The following is a 21,210-nucleotide window of genomic DNA, read 5'->3' on the forward strand; positions in this document are numbered from 1 at the left end:
CCAAGCAACCTTATGAATAAGAAATAGAATATCTTGTGTATAAGAAAGATTACCATTTTTAACTTTATCATGAATGTATAAAAGAAGCTCATCACAATCACAAAGTAAATGATCATTATTGTAGTTTAAAAGACATGAAAATATATTAATAATATTGTTGACATAAGGTTGATATCTTAGTTTAGGCGTAGTCAAAAGATAGCGATAAACTCTCTTTCTTAATGTTTTGCAAGTATCATGAGGAGGTAAACATGGAGTTGGAAGAAGAAGATGAAGAGGAGGTCATGGGAGAGTTGAGGTGACAGGAAAATTGTGAAGGGGAACAAATCCAACACTTGTGTTTTTTCTCAAGAGGGTTTACAATAACCTTAATACCGTGTTCATTAATACCAAGACCTAAACCCTTATAACCTTGTCTATTGATAATATTATGGTATGTGGTATAAGTAGTTCTAAGGATAAATGGATAAAGTGTTGGCATACTTGATGAAATGATGTTGTATATAGCATTGATGAAGATTGGTATAAATTTGATGAAAGGTGAATCAATTTTTTGGTTGTCATTGATGTCAACTAATTGACTTAGTCTTTTTAGCATGTTACCAGACATTGTGTCAATAAACTATGAGTTGCAATATGTTTCTAAAGTTTCTATTCTATAGAAAGGCTATGTTATGTGTCATGATGTTATGTTTGTGATCACAACTTTTGGTATGAATAATTGAGTAAGTTATGTTTGATGAGATCAAACTGGGTAAGTGCTAAAAAAGTCAATGACAAATAGTAAAGTATTTTGAATGTTATTTTAGATTGGTACTATATTTATTGGTGGTCATAGGATATGATTGGTGACAATGTCTAGATATTGTGTTCACAAGTTTAACTTATATTGTGGATAGGTAAAGGTAGTTTTTTGGATTGAAATTGATGTTAACAATATGAATAGGTAAATAAGAGAAATTTTTTGAACAAGTAATGGAGATTTATAGACCAGTGAACAGATTCAAAGTGGTATTAGGATTGGTGATTTTTTTTGTAAAGTAGAAAGGTATTTCCATGAATTGTGCAAAGGATTACATTACATTGGCTGAGGTAGGCATTTAAGAATTATTATTCAAGAATTTTTTTTGGTCTAGATGACTTATTAGATGGTTCAATTTAGAAGGTGAAACTCAAATATGATCCAAACCAATTAGAGTGAAATGGTTTCTAAGTGGTTACATACATTGTATCTTACCTAATTTGATATAGATTGTTCAATCTAGGGTTTGTTCTTACACAGTAGAAGGAATTATACATATTGTAAATTAGATGAAGGAGACAATTATTGATTGAAATTTGTAGAAGGATTTAATGATAGAGAAGGTGAAGGAATAAAGTGTGATCAATCATGAGAAGAGTATATGGTATGAAGAGTTTCAGAGTTTAATAGAATCTAAAGGCAAAGGTATAACAGTTCTATATAGATAATTTTTATATGTTTCTTTCTAACCATTGCAATAGTTAGATCCATTATCAAGGTCAATTCTAAAAAATTCTTATTGTGAATCCTCTACCAAGGTGGTATTCAAATAGAATGTTTAAAGTCCTATAACCAAACTTCTCCTAATAGGGAAGATATCCCAATAGATCTAAAGGAAAATCCCTTAATTAGGTTGTTGGATCACAAAATTACAATTTGAAAATTCCCCCAAAACCCATTAATTCAAAGATGTAATTTAGGCCAATGAAAAAGTTTGATACCCAAAAAGATATCACAACCTATGCTCTTAGGTCTATAAGAGCAGAGTGGGTGTTCCCTAATTTTTAATTTTAATGAGCCTCCTATCTATTTTCAAAAAAAAAAAACACACTTTTCTACCTAATTACCTGAAATGCTTTGCAAAATTTCCTATCAAACCATCCCTTATCTATTTTTTGGGCATAGAGTTACTTAAGTCCAAACCGGATATATTTCCACAAGAAAATTCTAGTTGTGGTGAATTATTAGTTACTTTATCCTATTGATGTGAATTTATCAAAGTACAAGCACTAATTTGTCTGATTATTTTTAGTTCCCCCTAGGAAACTAATTAGATAAGATGTTACTTGAAAACACTTTGTAGAAACCCCTTATTTATTAAAGTTATTTTTGCATAGAGTAAACACATTTCATACAAGTTTTAAAAATAACAATCAAACTTAGAGTTCAATTATTAAGAAAGAATAGGTATTAAGAGAGAACAAAGAAAACAATACCCAAAAATATAACAAAGAACTTGCATTTTTTATATTCATATCACTTTGTTATGTCTCATCTATCTTTTAGTAGTCATTACACACACACACACACACACACAGAGTAGTGCCTCTCATGTTTGTAGTTTGTACCTTGTTTATTTTGATTCAAGAGATACTTGATACTCTTATTTTTTACCTTATGATGACCCGAGGGTCAAATGTTATACATTGATCCAGTAACATAGATGCTTTACTAATAAATTGTTCAGTTTATCATATTTGCATGTTGATGCTATTTTAAGATGATAGTAGATCTATGAGGATATCTAGTTATATGGTTTATTGGACATATTTGTTGATTATGTTATGAGATGAATTTTATGCCTTGGTTATTTACTGCATTCTTGTATCTTTAAGCTTTTTGTGAACATGAGTGATGTAAATGGATTAAATAAGCATTTTAATACATGTTGCTTTGGCTATGATATTATATGCAATTGCACTTAATCATGTATTTTAGTGTGCAGGAATTATATCCCTAGCAGTGGTACATAGAGTTAGTGATTTAGTTGTTCATATTTTACCAATGTCATCCCTATATGGTCGATGTATCCTTATTTTAATTATTTTAGTTAAAACCTTTCAGTGATTAGTAAATTTGAACTCATCTACATCATGTGATTAGACCAGTGAGTGTGTCTATGCATTTAGAAGTTCGCATTGTCATGAAAGTGTTAAGTGATTTTCTATGATTTTGGGTTTTTAGGCTTTAAATATTTTCAAATTTAATTTTTGGTAGATTTTCCTTAGGTGAATTTCCATTACGAAGAATAACTTGTTTTCATTTGGGTTGATTTAGAGTCTAGTTGCTATAGTTGGCTATTTGCCCTAATCAGCTATTCACTTGAAAAGTGAATAAGTATTGAAAAAGTGAATTCATTATTCACTTCTCACTTTTTGAAATAGAAAATTTGAGAGCTATTTGAAAATCCTCTTCTGAAGGATTTGAATTTTGTTCATTTTGGGAGCTGTGAGCATGGGTTTTTTGCAAGGTCAGTCTCATTGGATCCGGCTTGGGGAGTTTATGCTTTGCCATCACTTTCAGTAGATTTGGAAGGTTATTTATTTTATTGCATGGCTTTCAGTTTCTGCCCCTTTTGTTGTTAGGTAGGGCCTTCCCATTTTATTTCTTTTACTTTGTTTCAACTTTCGTTTCTTGTAACAGTATGTTAGGAGGATGAGAACTAGTGTTTCCCTCCATTTTTGTTTACTAGTTTTGCCCGATTGGTTGGGTATGAATGTTTCCCATATTTTTAGGATGAGTGTTTGGGGTTTTGAGCCATTATGCTGGCCATTTTTTCATACGGTGTCCAATTTCATTTATTTTTAGGTTTTTAAAGTTTTTGCACCCAAAGGCCAAATGGGTTTTAATTTTGGAATTTTTCAAAAATTTGGGGTTTTTACCTCATTTTGTGTGCCACCCTATTTTCTTAGGTTTTCTTGGCATGAGTTGGGTCGTGGACCTAGAGTATCCATTTGGATATCAGTCAGACCTTTGTTGCACTTTTATGTTGCATTGGGATGCATGTTGCATCTGTCCTCTCGATTCTATTTTTTGGTTGAGCAACTTTCTACTTTGTGCTCTCATCTAGTCCTTATGTTATGATCTTCATGATGGTGCTATGCCACATACAAGTATGTGTGCATACAATTTTTGGAGGACTTGTGGGTCTCAACCTTCCGTGGTACTTCTGAAAGTTATGATCATTGGGGTTGGGTTGGGAATTTGCATGCCTATGGGCACTCATTGTTGGATGAGGATGGGTAGGGTAGGGTAACATATGGAGGGGGCTTCTATCTCATAGCTCGGTGTTCATGGCTCTGAAGGTTGGCAAAGGGAGCTTTATATAAGTGATAATTAAGTAAAAAATTGGGTGCTAATAAAACTTAAGATAATAAAAAGTTTCACAATCATGTGATGGTTCCAAGGGAGTCCCTTGAGAGTGTTGCCACACATGATCCGAGCTTGGAGCATCTTCGATGCCAAGCAACTCTCCATGATGTCAGCCCCTACTTAATAGCCCATTGAGATGTCTGACTAGGACCTATATTATATGCATTGTCTTTGTCTTAGATTCAGTCATCATACTACTTGGTGTGTGTGTGTTAGCCATGGATGTTATTTTCTGTGTGTTTGTGGTTGGATCATTATCTCCATCAGCACAGTGGGTGTGGACCTATGGGTGCCACGTGGTTGGGAGGCATAGCTACCTACACCACTACTATGGACTAGTGTATAGAGACAATCTATTATTTTAGCACGACCATGGCTAGATGTTTTCACTTGGTACTTTGGGTTCTAGAGTATTCCTTCTTGTGATTTATGCTTTCATTGGGATGCTTGCATATCATTTTTAGATGATGTTATATTTGATGCATTTCCTTATTATGATGATTAGCATGTCATAGGCGATGTTATCTACTTGTAGGATTATCTTATCCTTTACTTCTAGCATGTTAGATTTCCTTATGCTTATGTTGTGGCATATTTAGTTGTGACATTCCTATTATGATAGTACCGATGATCTGTTCGGTAGCTTAGGATGTTATGTCCAGGGGATGGCTAGGGCCCACAATGGTCTTATGACACTATTGAAGGTTGGGAGGAACCACATACTTAGTTATTTTTTTCATTGAAATGTTAATTGAGTTATTACAATGTTTCTTTTAGTACACTGTGATATTTTCTTCCATACTTTTACTTCTTACTATTTGTTAGATGGTTAGTTGTTGTTCTTTCCATCTTTTAAATTCAGTTCAAGTGTTCTTGCCTCAAAATATGGTTCTGATACTCCCTAGTGTGGAGGTTTTATACTTTGATTTACCTTCTTCTTTGTCTTTTTAGTGTTTCTTGTTTTACCTAGGTGACCATGAGTTGGCATGGTGCAATACAATAAAGTATCGCATGCCCATTAGGATTCTATCTTGCAATACTAGAAAGTATCGCACCCCTTAAGAAGGAATATCATGAGATACTAGAAAGTATCGCACCACCTTTGAATAACTATCATATGATACCCTTAATGTATCGCACACCCGTGTGATTTGTATGGCCTCATCCTTGAAATTGTTGCCCTACTTCTTTAGAAGTATCGTGCGATACTGGAAAGTATTGCCTAGTGTTGATTTAAAGTATCACCTAGAAATTGTGAAAACCTGTGTCGACGGGCAGTGGGTACTTTTTGGGAAGTGTTTTCAATACCCTCTTCTATGTTCTTCAATCCTTTGGTGTCACATTTTAGATTTGGAATGTTTCCATTCAAATTCAGTTCTGGGTCTTCCTATTATTAGTCATCTTGGTCAGTAGTGGCATTTGGAGATCTGTTGATGTCAAGATGTTTGGTTAGTCTTCCATTGCAATATTTTTGATAAGGGTATGTTGTTGTTGTGTGTATTCATACTTGCCCAAAAAATTTATCTTGCTTATATTTCATCCTTGTTTCCAATAATCTCTAGGTGGGGCATTACACACACACACACACACACACACATCGAAATGGTTATGATTTCCCTAAAAAAGGTAGCAACAAGCTTCCAACCTCATATTTTTCAAAAAAATTCAATAACATATTTCTTCAAAAAGAACCATAAACCATTACAAAATTATTCACCATCTTTTAGAACATCAAAAAGTCATTGAGATCCTAGTTCTAAATAATGTTGGCTATCCACTCCTTAAATTCCACGGGAGCCATCCCAAAGTGAATAAACATGGCTTGCAATTATGATTTCTCTTACTCATTTTCTAACATTGTCATGATCTCTTTTGGATTGGTAGATAGAGTCTAAGAGGCCATCATGAGCCTAATTAAAATATCACTATGCTCGTTGTACTATTCCTTAGTCAAATCTAGGCTAATAATAAGGCTTGGATTTTTATTCAAAAATCCTTCTTCAATAGGCAACCCCATTTTTGAAGTGAAATAGTTATTAAGGGTGTATGCCTGTTGTGGGAATAGTGAGAATCCAATTATCTTTTGGATTTAGACCATGGTACCTCTTTCATAAAATTATTTATTTTCTTGTAGAAAATAAACCCCACCAAAATTGGTGGCCCTAAGCCACCCAAAAGAAACATCAATGTTTCCCTATATCAAAAATTTAGTTATGATCATGAAGCAATATTAGAAATATGAAAATATTCTCATCACCTACTAGGACATCACAAAATACATCATCCTTTATCCTTATATCCCATCAAACTGTCCATTTGTTCTAAAAACTCATCATTCTCTTGGCTGCTTACAAGCTCAAATGAACAACACCTTACATGTTCAAAATTATTGTGCTCAATCGCATATAGAAATTTAAGATTTTCAATAAAAAAATTGTAAGTTTTATGAAATGAAAGATTCGCATCCACCTTTTACTTGTGCATCATGTTTGAAAGATATTTTATCTTAAAAAATCATTATTTCATCGCAATCCTTTTCTTTCATCTCTACCCCAAATTTCAACATTCAAAGTAGACACCACCTTAGAATGATATTCAAGAAAATAACCAAAATTACCAATTTTATTTAGATTTTTCACTTCATTTATCATCAGTCCCTAATTTTATTGAAATATATTTCCCTGTCATATTGTGCATTCAATCAAATATTATTTTCAAAAGTATTTCTCTTTTCACAGATTAGATTTGAACACACAGGAGAATAGACCATCATTTGTATTATCCATTTATATTTTTCCATATTAAACATTTTCTAAAGAATTTTCAACAATACATATCTCAATTGACTAGTTAGTATGCACACCCAAGTCAGATATATCGTCCTTCTAGATAATGTTTATTGGTTCCTCTTTGTTAATCAACCTTTAGTGTCCTCTCCTTATTCATGTAATATCATATAAGATAATCTACTACTTATACCATTTTATCAATCTCATAATATAAAAAATAATTTGGGGCCAATATTCTACAAATATCTTTGATATTCTTTAGCTAGTATATCTAAAATTTCCTCAATGGTAAGAAATTTTTCCTCCTCCCTTTGTCTTTGGTTCTTGATTTTATGTCACTAGTTATGTAACCATACTCAACATTATAATTTGCTTCCCAAGTATCATATTGGTCACCAAAAAAATATTCCTTATCCTCCTAGTCACTACGCTCACATGTATGTTTCTCATCATATGAAGAATCCTTAGAACCATTTTTTGATATATTTATTTCTATAGGCCTATCTTGACATACAACTTCATGAGGTATGACATTTTTAAAAACCATATGGAAATACTTATTATATTTCAAAATTTTTGGGAGTTATTCTTAAATATTAGCATCTAAGTTTTATTGGATCTTTGTATCTTTATCCACCAAAAATGATTATGAGGCCTCTAATTATTTGATTCCCTCTATTACATTTTCCTTTTTTATATTCAAAGTACTTATTATCATGGGATAAATATAGTAAGTATGATGACTACTATATTCTTGAGATTTATCTTGGTAAGAACTAGAAGAACCACAAGTTGGTATATTATCTTCAATAGTGCCATAAAATTCATTCATAAACCACCATTCTAATTCTCCCTATGATGAAAACTTTGCAATTATCCAAAATTAAAATTTTCACTTGCATAACTTACTAATGAATTTGAAAAGAACTCTATTATGACCCAATTGGTCACATTAACATATAGATAGTTGGCATAAGTATGTTGTCATTGATTGGAAATTGGCTGAGGAATATACATCTCTTGAGTACCGATAGATATATTCACCAGTTCATAATGAATAATATTCTTAATCAAAGTCTATCTAATTGGCATGACATGACATATTAGGTATGATGAGGATTTAAATGTAGTTTGTATTCTAGCAAGAATGATGGAATATAGAGAGGGAAGACAAATCAAGATGAGACCCATGCTAGATAGAAAGTACTACCAACCTAGAACCTACAACATATGTTTCATAGGTCACTCATGATCTACTCAATAGTTTGAGTTCAAAATTTGAATTCACTTATTTGAGTGGGATATTCTATAAGGGTCACTATGACCATAAAAAAGAGGTGACTTCACTAATTTCAAGTGTGTACATGCAGATGTAAAAAAAGGATAGAGACTTTAGAGTGGAGGCTTAAGAGAACCAAAGATTGAAAGACAATATTACATACAAAAAGGGGAGGGAAAGGAAAACATTGAACTAAAGATGAGAGTCTTTAAGAAGAAGGTTGAAAAGTAAAGAGACACTATGAATCTGAGATAGTAGAGTATACTGCAAGGAAAAGTTGACAAGATGAGAAGTGAAAGGAAAAGTGATACAAGGGATATCACAAAGTTTGAGGGTCAAATAAAGGGACATCAAATATCTCCAAGGTATTCATTGGAGATCTAACAAGTAGATAATGGCTCCTCAATATAGATCAAATTTTATTGCTCTTTAACTATTGTAATCAAGTTGTAAAGCTCCTAATAGATTATGCTTCTGTTGTAAGCATATGATTAAATTCTTTAATGAGGTGCCTCTCAAAAAGAGTGCTAAATCCTTTAACAAGGTAACCTTAATAGGTTGATTGTAGTCCTAATGGGTTACAAACATTTTGTTGCCATAATATTCATCCTCTATATTTTTCAAACTCCTAGGATAGGATTGAGTCAATTTGATGTAATCTTTGTGTCTAGATTACCCCTAAGGAACTTATCTTCTCATATATCCCTTTATGTGCACCTAGGTGGGCATTCAAAAGCAATCTATGCATTCATTCATATTATGTGATTAGGAAAATAAAGGGTAAGTCTTTGTATTTCTTAGATGAGAAGGAAGTTTGTTCTGAACACCTAATACTATAATTAAATGTTCATGGTGAACATAGGACACATTCAAAGAGGAGATCATACTCATATTCAGAAAAATAGATGACAAAGAACATCAAGGACAATACCAAAAGATGATATGAACATCATATGAACATCATGGAAACTAGAGAAATTGAATTTACATGAAGGAGAACCAGATAAATGTAGAAATGACAAAGAAACATGGTCAAAGGTGGCAAAGATCTGAGTTGAAATTGAATTGATGAATCAAAACATGTCTAATTGTCCACATCACCAAATTGAAAAGTCAATTGAATGAAAGAATGAATGTTATTGGCTAGTCAAAAAGTCCAAATGCTTACCTGATACATCAAGGCTCATTTAAATATTAAACAAAAGTTGGATGCCTTCAATCGTCAGATCAAAGAAGATCGACGTCCATCACTTTGTTACATTTTAAAGTTGCATGAGGTTTAGATAATGCAAGAATGAGACAACATGACAAGTGTACATGGAGGGAATCGTTTTATTCCACATATTACAATCCAGTCCTAAAGTTCCACATGGTACAAAAAAGCCAATGTCAAATTCTTCGGTCAATAAGGTACTACCACATGTATGCCATGACATGCCTTCTTGGTAAGTGGACCCATGAAAAGAAATAAAATGGCAATATTAAAGGTTTAAAATGCTTTAATCATGACCATCAGATTGAGAAGATTGATGACCAAAATTTGAAAAGGTGGTGACTGTTGCAATATGAAATATATGGATTTGGTGCCATAGGAGCATGATCATGTTGAAGATTAGATATTTTTCATGTCTTATTCATATTAGTATTGAATGACTATTGGGTTTCAATGCAATTCAATTGCTTTGTCAATGTAACCGATGAATTCATAACTAGCCAAGAATCCTAAGAGGGGGCCTATATATGTAATTTTCCAAGTTAATGGAAAGGATTGAAAATTATATCTGACTTTTCCCCCTTCATTTCTAGATGTTGAGTGAGAATCAAAGAGTTAAATGGAATGAAGGATTTGTATTGTGTTTGTAGCCAGGTAATGTGATGTTCTGCTTCGATTTAGGACTAGCATGCTTTGGTTTCTTTCATTGTCTCTTTCAGTTGAGCTAACCTTGTATTTTCAAAATAGTTTCTATGGGATAATAGGACAATTGTATTTGAAGATGGTGATTTCTTACTAGATTCCATTTTAGTGAAGATTTATTAGTTTAGGTGGATTTCATTTCATCTTTCATATGCATCTCTACTTTATCTATAGATTACATTTTAGTAAGACTAATCTGCATTTAGAAGTAGGAGTAGATGTTAGAAGAACTGCATAGTAGCTTGTGATATCCATTCCACTAGGTGTTATAGGTTGCCCAAATCTATTTCTTCCTAGGGTGTTTGTAGTTATGAACATCCTAGTTTATCCTCTTCTACTCTCAGGTTAAGAGCATACCCCATATCCTTTTGATCTCATAAAAACATATTCATTGCACTTCATTGCAAATCATAGGGAGCTATACCTAATCAATTTAGAGGTTAGTAATAGAATACATACACTAACCCATTTGTTGGTAAACAGCCTTTTGTTCCTCACATTTTGGGCATCTATAATCAAGGTAAAGAAAAGTTAGTAAGAGGGACAAACTGTTAACCAACACATTCTTAACAAGATGTGTTCTTAGAAGGAACAAGTTCTAGCTTTTAATCAAGCAACCTTTTATCAACAAAAAAGGCTTGTGGGTACATTATCCCCACCATGGATTTCATCCTCTCATCAAGGGTTTCCATGTACAAAATATGTGTATTCATTGATGAGTAATTTTGTGTGTGAGTTTACATGATTTTATCGTATAACATTTATCTTGTTTACCAACATAAGTTTGTTTGCAAAAAGTATAGTTGAAATAGTAAAAGGAACTAGTTTTTTAAATGGTACAAATTTGCCCCACTCTGAGTACCAATTGAGACCAACAATTGGTATCAAATCCTAGACCTTGAAAGTAGAAATCCTCACAACTTGATGGAAGATCAATCAACATCCACGAAGTACAAACAATTATACAAAGAATCACTTGACACCATAGAAGCTGTAAAAAAGAAGCTTAAGGAGTCTCTTGCAAAAATAAAGAATCTTGTAAAGAAGCTCGGTGAGAGTCATGAAATTATTGAGAAAATAGAGAAATGAAGTAGATATGATGGATCTAAAGAAACCATCTCTATCCTCACTTCTGACAACAAGAAGTTGACAAAGTCAACTGTTAAGCTAAAGAAAGAATTGGAAGAAGCATCAAAAAGATAGAGTCAAGAACAAAAGGAGAAAAGTGTGTTGGAATTAAAGATAGAGTAACTGAGAGGGGGAGGGGGTGAATCAATTACATACAAAAATTAATCCACAAATCCCTTAGATGTCTTAATGAACTAGTTACTGCTGATACTTGGTAAACAAATGTTGCAACTTAGTAAATTAAGCTATTACTTATCTTTAAGCATTCATACATGTAACTAAAAACAAAATGAACACAAGAGACACCAGATTTAATGTAGAAACCCAATATGGGAAAAACCATTAAGTAACTAGTCACCAATTTTCACTCTTCTGAAGTGAGCCCTGTTAGGAGCCAACCCTTTTAAAAGTTACAATACACAGTATTAGGTGTGACCTTGTTAGAGGATTTAATCATCCTGTTAGGAGTGGCCTTGCTAGAGGTCTTTAGAACAATTTAATTGAACTGTCACCTCGTTAGAGGATTTACAAAATGGCTATTAAACCAACTCTGTTAAGAGATTTGAAATCACTGCTACAATGGTTAGAAAGCAACAATGGATTGACCTAAACAAGATGCAACTAAATTTGCTGGATACAGGTCTCTGTTTAGCATCATTATATCCTCCTTGATCAAATATGGCTCTACTGCTCCTTAACGATCTCTGATCATTCTTCAAATTTTCTTCCACAATAATTAGTCTTCATATCACATTCACTTCTCTTATCTCCACATCATGCTTTGAATTCACAACTTAACTTCTTACTTATACCATTCAGGTTGTCAAGTCAGCCTTTTTACATGTTATATTTACCAATAAACCATTCATCAGTCAGCTTTAAACAAATAAACGTCCTTTATTGGCCGACCCTGCTCAATAAATACTGCTTCCAAGAATTTCCAGAGTTAACCTTCTTGACTCGGTTAACATTACAAAATTTTAAAATCTTTTTGCTGCCGAGTTTACTTGGTAAGAACTGGCTTTACCGACTTACCTTTGATGACCGAGTGAACTCGGTAAGAATTGTTTCTTCGATTACCGAATGAGCTCGGTAAGAACTAAATTTCTTTGATTAACTTGAAGGTTCGATAATCAGTTGTCTACTCAGTAGATACTCCAAGCTATCTTTACTAACCTTTTTGGGCTCGGTAGATACTATCTATTTCCTTGCTAACCTTCTGAGCTTGGTAGACACTATTTATTGCCTTGCTGACCTTTTGAACTCGGAAGACACTGTCTATTGCCTTGCTGACCTTCTGAGCTTGGTAGACACTATCTATTGCCTTGCTAACCTTTTGAGCTCGATAGACACTATCTGATGACTAATATAATATTTGTATGACATCAAAGACAACACACAATTGAACAATTGTATCCAACAATCTTCCTCTTTGGCATTGATGGCAACACATGTCATAGTAGAATGAAATTTCAAAACAAGTCTTTTAATGATAGAATACAAAAACTCCCTCTTTCATATAATCTCTCCCTCTTACACAAACTCTTATTATTTGCAAATTTTAGAAAGATATGGCAATATATATTCTCCCTCTTTGACAACACATGCCAAAGATGACTCAAACCAACTAAATAGCATTGTACCTAATGTACTAATTCATATGCAATGTCTTCATTGGTTTGTTGCATCAACTGATAGATCTTCAATTCTATTCCTGTTGATGCATCACTAAAACTTTATTTTAGTGAGCTTTAGATAGGGGAATGACCCCTAACTTACCTCTTAGATACAAGAATGCATCCTTAGTTAAAGGCTTTGTGAATATGTCAGCAATTTGTTCATTTGTATGCACATATTCCAATCTTATTTCCTTTTCTTGCACCAATTCTCTAACAAAGTGATACTTTATGGCAATATGTTTGGTTTTTGAATGCATCACTAGATTCTTGGAGATGTTAATTGCACTGGTGTTATCACAAAACATAACAACCGGTTCTATAATTTCTTGCTTCATACCTTTCAATAATTGTTTAAACCACACAATGTTTGAGCAATTTATTGCTGCTGCAACATATTTAGCTTCTACTGTGGATTGAGATGTACAATTCTGCTTTTTGCTTGTCCAAGAAACTAACCTTTTTTTGAGAAAGAAAGCTCCTCCACTTGTGCTCTTTCTATCATCAATATTTCCTGCCCAATTTGCATCAATAAACACCTTTAAATCAATTTTTCTCCAAGTTTATACCATAATCCATATTCTTCAGTTCCTTTCAAGTATCTCATGATCCTTTTGATTACCATCATGTGATTTTATTTTGGTTTTGTTGAGAATCTTGCTACAATTCCTACTACAAGGGCAATGTCTGGTCTTGTGTGCACTACATATTGTAACTTTCCCATCATAGATCTATACAATGTCTGATCCACTTCCTTTGGTTCATCATCCTTGGTGAGTTTTAATCCAGTACACATAGGAGTCCCAACTGGTTTGCAATCTTCCATACCAAATTTTTTCAGTATCTCCTTGATGTATTTAGATTGAGTGATGTAGATACCATTCTTATTCTGTTGAATTTGAAGACCAACAAAGAATTTTATCTCACCAAACATTGACATTTCAAATCCCTTGTTCATTTGTTCTAAAAATTCTTTGCAAAGATCATCATTTCCTATGAACAAAGTATCATCTACAAATATTTCTGCCAAAACAATCTTATTATCTAGTCCTTCCTTTATGTAGAAACTGTTGTTGTCATTAGTTCTTTGAAAACCAATCTAAATAATATAGTTATTCAATCTTTCATTCCATGCTCTAGGGGCTTGTTTTAGACCATATAATGCTTTATGCAACTTGCAAACCATGTCCTTCTTGTCTGAATCAATAAAACCTTCAGGCTGCTCAATGTAAACCTCTTCCTCCAATATGCCATTGATAAATGCTGACTTGACATCCATCTGATAAACTTTGTATCATTTGAATGCAGCATATGCAAGTAAGGTTCTAACACCTTCCAATCTTGCAATAGGAGCAAAGGTTTCTCCATAGTCTACACCTTCTTCTTGAGAGTATCCTTTACACACTAGTCTAGCTTTTTTCCTTGATACCTTACCATCTTCATTTAGTTTTTTTTTTAATACCCACTTTGTTCCAATCACATTATTGTCTTTGGGTCTAGGTACAAGAGTCCATGTTTTATTTTCCTCTATCTGTTCTATTTCTTCATTCATAGCTTCAATTCAACTTTCATTGTCTAGTGCATCTTTGATATTTCTAGGTTCAAAATCAGCAAGTAAACAAGTGCCTTTCAACTTACTTCTTGTCATTGTTCCTTCTAATTTATCACCAATGATCTGATTTGGTGCATGATGCTTTCTGACATATTTGGCTAACACGGGCTCCTTGCCTTTTGAATGACTCGCATTTTTATCCTTTTGTATCTCAACTTTTGGTTCTGATTCAGGTTGCTTGGGTTCGGTAGATGCTAACTCAGTAACTTTTGTTTGCAACTTGGGTTCTTGAAGCTCGATAGATGCTAACTCGGTAACTTCTTGTGACTCGATTAATGAAGACTCAAGAGTTGAAGATTCTTGATTGATAGGTATACTTGGTATTGTATCAGGTTCAATGTAAAAAAATCTTCTGTAGTCTTCAGGTTCCTTCTTGCTTTTTTCTTCTATTCTTTCTACAAACTCATCAACTTTCACATGTGCACTTTCTATGACTTTATGAGTAGATAAGTTCAAACATTTATAAGCTTTTCTTTTGCAAGAGTATCCCAAAAATATTCCTTCATCACTTTTTACATCAAATTTACCTTTTCTAAATTTTTTAGAAATATAACATTTGCTTCCAAATACCTTTAGATAACTTACATTAGGTTTGTAGCCATACCATAATTCATAGGGTGTTTTGAATGAGTCCTTTTTTCAGCTGTACTCGGTTCAAGGTATGAACTGTAGTGCTGATAGCTTCCTTCCAATATTTGATAGCAATACCTTTCTCAATCATTAAGGTTATTGCACACTCCATTATAGATCTGTTCCTTCTTTCTGCTATTCCATTTTGTTTAGGAGTTCTAGGTGTTGAAACCTGTCTTTTGATTCCTCTTTCAATGCAAAAGTTATTGAACTCATGTGAAATGAATTCACCACCTCTGTTAGACCTTAAGCATTTTAGTCTTTTTCCTATTTCCTTTTCTACTCTGGCCAAATATTATTTGAACTTTTCAAATGCTTCTGATTTCTCTCTAAGGTACATGACAGTCATCATTCTTGAATAATCATCAACAAACAGAATGAAGAATTTTTCACCAATATAACTTTCAATGCCAATAGGTCCACACAAATCAGTATGCATAATTTCTATAACTTCTTTAGTCTGATAGTTCTTGCTTTTAAAACTAGTCTTTCCCATTTTACCAATTTGACAATTCTTGCATAGACTAACCTTAGGTTTCTTTATGTCAAGAATACCTCTTACTTTTCTGAATTTACTGATCTTTATTAAGTTGTCAAAGTTTACATGACACAACCTCCTATTCCATAACCAACTCTCTTCAATTTGAGAAATGAAACATGAACATTCACAAAGTTCAAGATAAAATAAGTTACCTTTTGTTTGAGTGCCAGATCCAATCAGCTTTCCTTTGCCATCCAGAAATCTTGCTTTTCCATGCATGAATTCTACCTTGAATCCATTATTGAGTAGTTGTGCCACACTCAACAAATTGTGTTTTAGTCCTTCTACCCAATATGCATTATCACACACAAGTTCCTTGGTTAGAGAGATTCTTCATTTTCCTCTTATACAAGAAGGTTCATTGTTACCAAATCTTACACTGCCACCATCATAGTCTTCAAAGTATTCAAACTTAGTTTTATCACCAGTCATGTGATGAGAACAACCACTATCTATGATCCATGTATCATTTTTGCTCATATGGTAAATTAGTGTCATTTCCTCATCATTATCAAATTCATCTTTTATAGCAATGTAGACAATTTCATCTTCTTCTTCATCATCAAAATCATTAGAATTTTTAGCCATAAAAGATGTTTTCTTACCTTTATCCTTGAATGATTTGAAGTCTCTTTTTCTATTGTACTTGTTACCTTTCTTTTCATCCTTATTTTTCTTATTTGGGCACCTAGCAGCAATATGTCCAATTTCTTCACACAAAAAATAGTTTAAAGAAACTTTACCTTTGTATTTTCCTTTGCCTCTTGAATATTTTCTTGCTAGTAGAGCTTCAACCACTTCGAGATCACTGTCTGAACTTTTTTCTGATTCTTCATCACTTTCTAATTGTGGTTCCTTCATCTTTTTCCCTTTTTCTTTGAGTGAAAGCTTGGCTTCAAATGCTGATTCAACATTCTTGGTAGCTGGAACATAGTTGTCATAGTTGTCTAGCTCAAATGCAGTCAATCTTCCAACTATGGCTTCTAGATTTATCTTATGATTTGCTTCACATCTTCTTTCTTGAATTGCAGAGACTCTGATTGCATAAATGGGAAGTAGAGTTCTAAGAACTTTACTTATTACTATCTCCTCCTTGATATCTCCTCTAGATGCTTTGATTGCACTAACACATGCTTTGACTCTTTCAACATATTTTACAATGTTTTCATCCTCTCTCATCCTCATTTGATCAAATTGTCCTCTTAGACTTTTTGCTTTGGCTCTTCTTACATTATCATCTCCTCCATAGATTTCTTTTAGCTTTTCCCACATTTCAAAGGAAGATTTGCAGTCCTTGATGTCTTCATAACTCAGAGCAGATGCTATATCTATCATCATAATGTTGTGGGTCTTCTTTTCAGCAATATCATTGACAGATAGTGTACCAGCTGGTTTTGCATATTTTTCATCAAGGTATTTTAGTCCTGTGTCTCCAATAGAAGCTAGATGAAGTCTCATCAACCCTTGCCATGCTGAGAAGTTGTCCCTGTTAAGTCTTGGAATTTCTCTCTTATAAGACATCCTGATCTTTAGCTTAGATCCTTGAAATCTTTTCCTATAAGAACCAAAATCTCTGATACGAATTGTTGGAATTAAAGATAGAGTAACTGAGGGGGGGGGCAGGGGGTGGGGGTGAATCAGTTACATATAAAAATTAATCCACAAATCCCTTAGATGTCTTAATAAACTAGTTACTACTGATACTTGGTAAACAAATGCTCCAACTCGGTAAATTAAGCTATTACTTATCTTTAAGTATTCATACATGTAACTAAAAACAAAATGAACACAAGAGACACTAGATTTATCATGGAAACCCAATATGGGAAAAACCACTAAGTAACTAGTCAACAATTTTCACTCTTCTGAAGTGAGCCCTGTTAGGAGCCAACCCTGTTAAAGGTTACAATACACACTGTTAGGTGTGACCTTATTAAAGGATTTAATCACCCTATTAGGAGTGGTCTTGCTAGAGGTCTTTAGAACAATTCAATTGAACTGTCACCTTGTTACAGGATTTACAAAATGGCTGTTAAACCAACTCTGTTAAGAGATTTGAAATTACTGCTACAATGGTTAGAAAGCAACAATGAATTGACCTGAACAAGATGCAACTGAATTTGCTAGATACAAGTCTCTGTTTAGCATCATTAGATCCTCCTTGATCAAATATGGCTCTGTTGCTCCTTAACGATCTCTGATCATTCTTCAAATTCGCTTCCACAATAATCAGTCTTCATATCACATTCACTTCTCTTATCTTCACATCGTGCTTTGAATTTGCAACTTGACTTCTTACTTATACCATTCAGGTTGTCAAGTCGGCCTTTTTACATGTTATATTTACCAATAAACCATTCATCAGTCGGCTTTAAACAAATAAACATCCTTTACTAGCCGACCTTGCTTAGTAAATATTGCTTCCAAGAATTTCTAGAGTTAACCTTCTTGACTCGGTTAACATTACAAAATTTTAAAATCTTTTGGCTATCAAGTTTACTTAGTAAGAACTGCTTTTACCAAATTACCTTTGATGACCGAGTGAACTCAATAAGAATTGTTTATTCAATTACCGAGTGAGCTCGGTAAGAACTAAATTTCTTTGATTACCTTAAAGGCTTAGTAATCATCTGTCTACTCGATAGATATTGCAAGCTATCTTTACTAACCTTTTTGGGCTCAATAGATACTGTTTATTGCCTTGCTGACCTTCTGAGCTCAATGGACACTGTTTATTGCCTTGCTGACCTTTTGAGCTTGGTAGACAATGTCTATTACCTTGCTGACCTTTTGAGCTTGGTAAAAATTGTCTATTGCCTTGCTGACCTTCTGAGCTCAGTAGACACTATCTGATGATTGATATGATATTTGTGTGACATCAAAGACAACACACAATTGAACAATTGTATCCCAAAAAGTGATATAGTGCAAGAATTGGAGAAAGATGAAAGAACACTAAGTGAAACCATGGAAGCAAAAAAAATAGAAGAAGAAAACACTAGAAAAAAATATTAGTAGATTCAAAGGCTAACTAAGGAGCTAAGAGACATTGATGGAAGAAACAAGAAACTAAGAAGGTTCAATAACAACTCCAAGAAGATAGATGAGGAAATCAAATCTCAAAGGTGAACAAATGACACAATCAATCTTAGCTATGAGGGAGTTAGCAAAACTAAAGGAGGAGAAGCTCGTAATAAGAAAACCCAACCTAAACATGGATGAGGGAAAACATCATCTAAAGATAAGAAGCCTACGAAACCAAGTTTTCTTTACTATGGTAAGATAGGTCATACCCCAAATATATGTTGGTATAAGAAGGTTGCACCAAATGAAAAACACACAGTCTATGGGAATTGCATTACCTATTATAGCTATGGTCACTCTACTCGAGAGTGTAAGTCTTACACTCAAGAGAAGGTTTGATGGACATCATTATTATTGTAATAAGTATGGAGACAAGGCTAAGGTGTGGAGATCAAGATTATGGGAAGATCAAAAATATCATAAAACCTCTAAGTCTAGTTGGAACAAAAATTTCAACACACCTGTATAGTCACCCTATGAGAACATAGGACATATGGGTGATCATAGACAAGTAGAAACTGGTTGAAGGAACTACTTATGACCATGGAAAGGAACATGCATGACCTCTTACTACTAAAAAAAGATATGTTATGTTGTTAAGACTTGTAGATCAAGGAAAGAAGTCCACATGCAAAAATTGGATAATAAAGGGAAAACCAAGTTAGTGGACAAGGAGAAAGTCATAAAAAAATTCAACTAGATATAGACAAGAAAGGAAGAATGAAGATAATAGGTCAAGCCCAAAGAAGTAGAGAGGTCACTTTTTGTAGGTGAAACCTTTATGACAAACTAAGCTAGATCTAGCTTAGAAAGGGGTTTCATGTTTATGATTAAATGATACACCAAAACCCTATTCAAAATTGGTAGAAAAAGGTAGAATACTAGCATAAGAATCTTGTATTAAGAAAGGAGAATGCCATGAATGTGATCCTTAATGTACAAACCTCATGCATTAATTGCAAAAAATTGGGTAGATAAACACTATAGTTACCATTTCTCATTAGTAGAAACCTAACAAAAACATCAAAGGATATATATAGGGAAGGGGACTTTGATCAATTACTTAGTTAACTAAATTCTTGTGTCTAAATGGAATTAAGAAAACCTAGCTAAGAAACTAAGGATTATCCTGCCATGAATATCTCCAAACCTTCAAATACACAAGATCACACTCAGAAAAATCAACTATCTTAAAGAGGGGCATCATGATGGAAATAATTCACAAGTTCATGCTTGTTGGCAATAAAAAAATCAAAACTAACATATACAATCACCTCACTAAAAGGAGAATTGAGGAATCAGGTAGCAACACTATCCTCATTTCTCATAAATGTTTTATTCATGGAATATGTAAGTGCATACCTAAATGAAAAAATTGTGGAGCTAAAAGTGGATAAAATATTTAAAACATTCTCCACATTTACAAAATATGGAAGAGTGAAGGACATTGTGCTACCTAATTACCTCTTATGCTTTGTTAAATTTCTTATCAGTCTAGTCCTTACTTATTTTTTGGGCATAGAGTCAATTCAACCCAAAACTAGATATACTTTCACAAGAAAATTCAAGTTGTGAAGAATTATCAATTAATCAGCACTATTAATGTGAATGTGTCAAAGTGCAAGAACCAACTTTTTCAAAAAAAAAAAATTAAATCCTTAAGGAAACCAATAAGATAATATGTTACTAGACAACACTTTGTAGCAACTCATTATTTATTTAATGTATTTCTACATAAAGTTAACCCATTCCACACAACTTTTAAAAGAAACAATCAAACTTAGAGTACAATTATTGTTGAAGAACTAATAAATATTAAGAGAAAACAAGGAACATAATACCCAAAAACATAACAAAGGACTTCAATCTCTATATATTCATATCACTATGTTGTTCGATTTACAAGTGGGAAGAGAGTAAACTTCTAAGGTGGGGGTGGGGGTTATTGAATCGGGAGTTTAAACTTGGATCTATTAAACTTTCACCATTCATCCATCACATGCATTAATAAAATGAAACAAAATGTAAAACATATGCATCAATCATGTAAAAATGTAATCAAACACACATAGCACAAAATATGATTACCCAGAAACCCTCCAAGTGAGAAGGTAAAACTAGGGTGGGTATGACACCCACAAATCTTCACTACTATAGTAATAAAGTGTATCCAATTAAGGTTACAATGGTTTGACCATGAATCATGGTCTGAACTATGAAAGCCCTTCCCTATTAAAGGCTTACAAATATTTTTAACTCCCACCTTGTTAGAGGATTTCAACACCCTATTAGAAGTGTGCCTAGTTAGAGGACTTCAACTTACAATTAAGTAAGCACCCTATTAAAGGATTTCATACATAGGACTACTATGTTAAGAGATTT

At 33.3% G+C, this 21,210-nt stretch overlaps 1 pseudogene; it reads left to right on the plus strand.

The window, feature by feature from the left end:
* The first annotated feature begins 251 nt into the window (after positions 1 to 251).
* LOC149552041 (microtubule-associated protein TORTIFOLIA1-like) overlaps positions 252 to 21,210 on the plus strand; it is a 113,323-nt pseudogene continuing 92,364 nt past the window's right edge.

Source organism: Cupressus sempervirens, chromosome 6 (assembly GCF_028749045.1).
Source record: "Cupressus sempervirens isolate cs-2001-9-10 chromosome 6, ASM2874904v1, whole genome shotgun sequence".
NCBI lineage: Eukaryota > Viridiplantae > Streptophyta > Pinopsida > Cupressales > Cupressaceae > Cupressus > Cupressus sempervirens.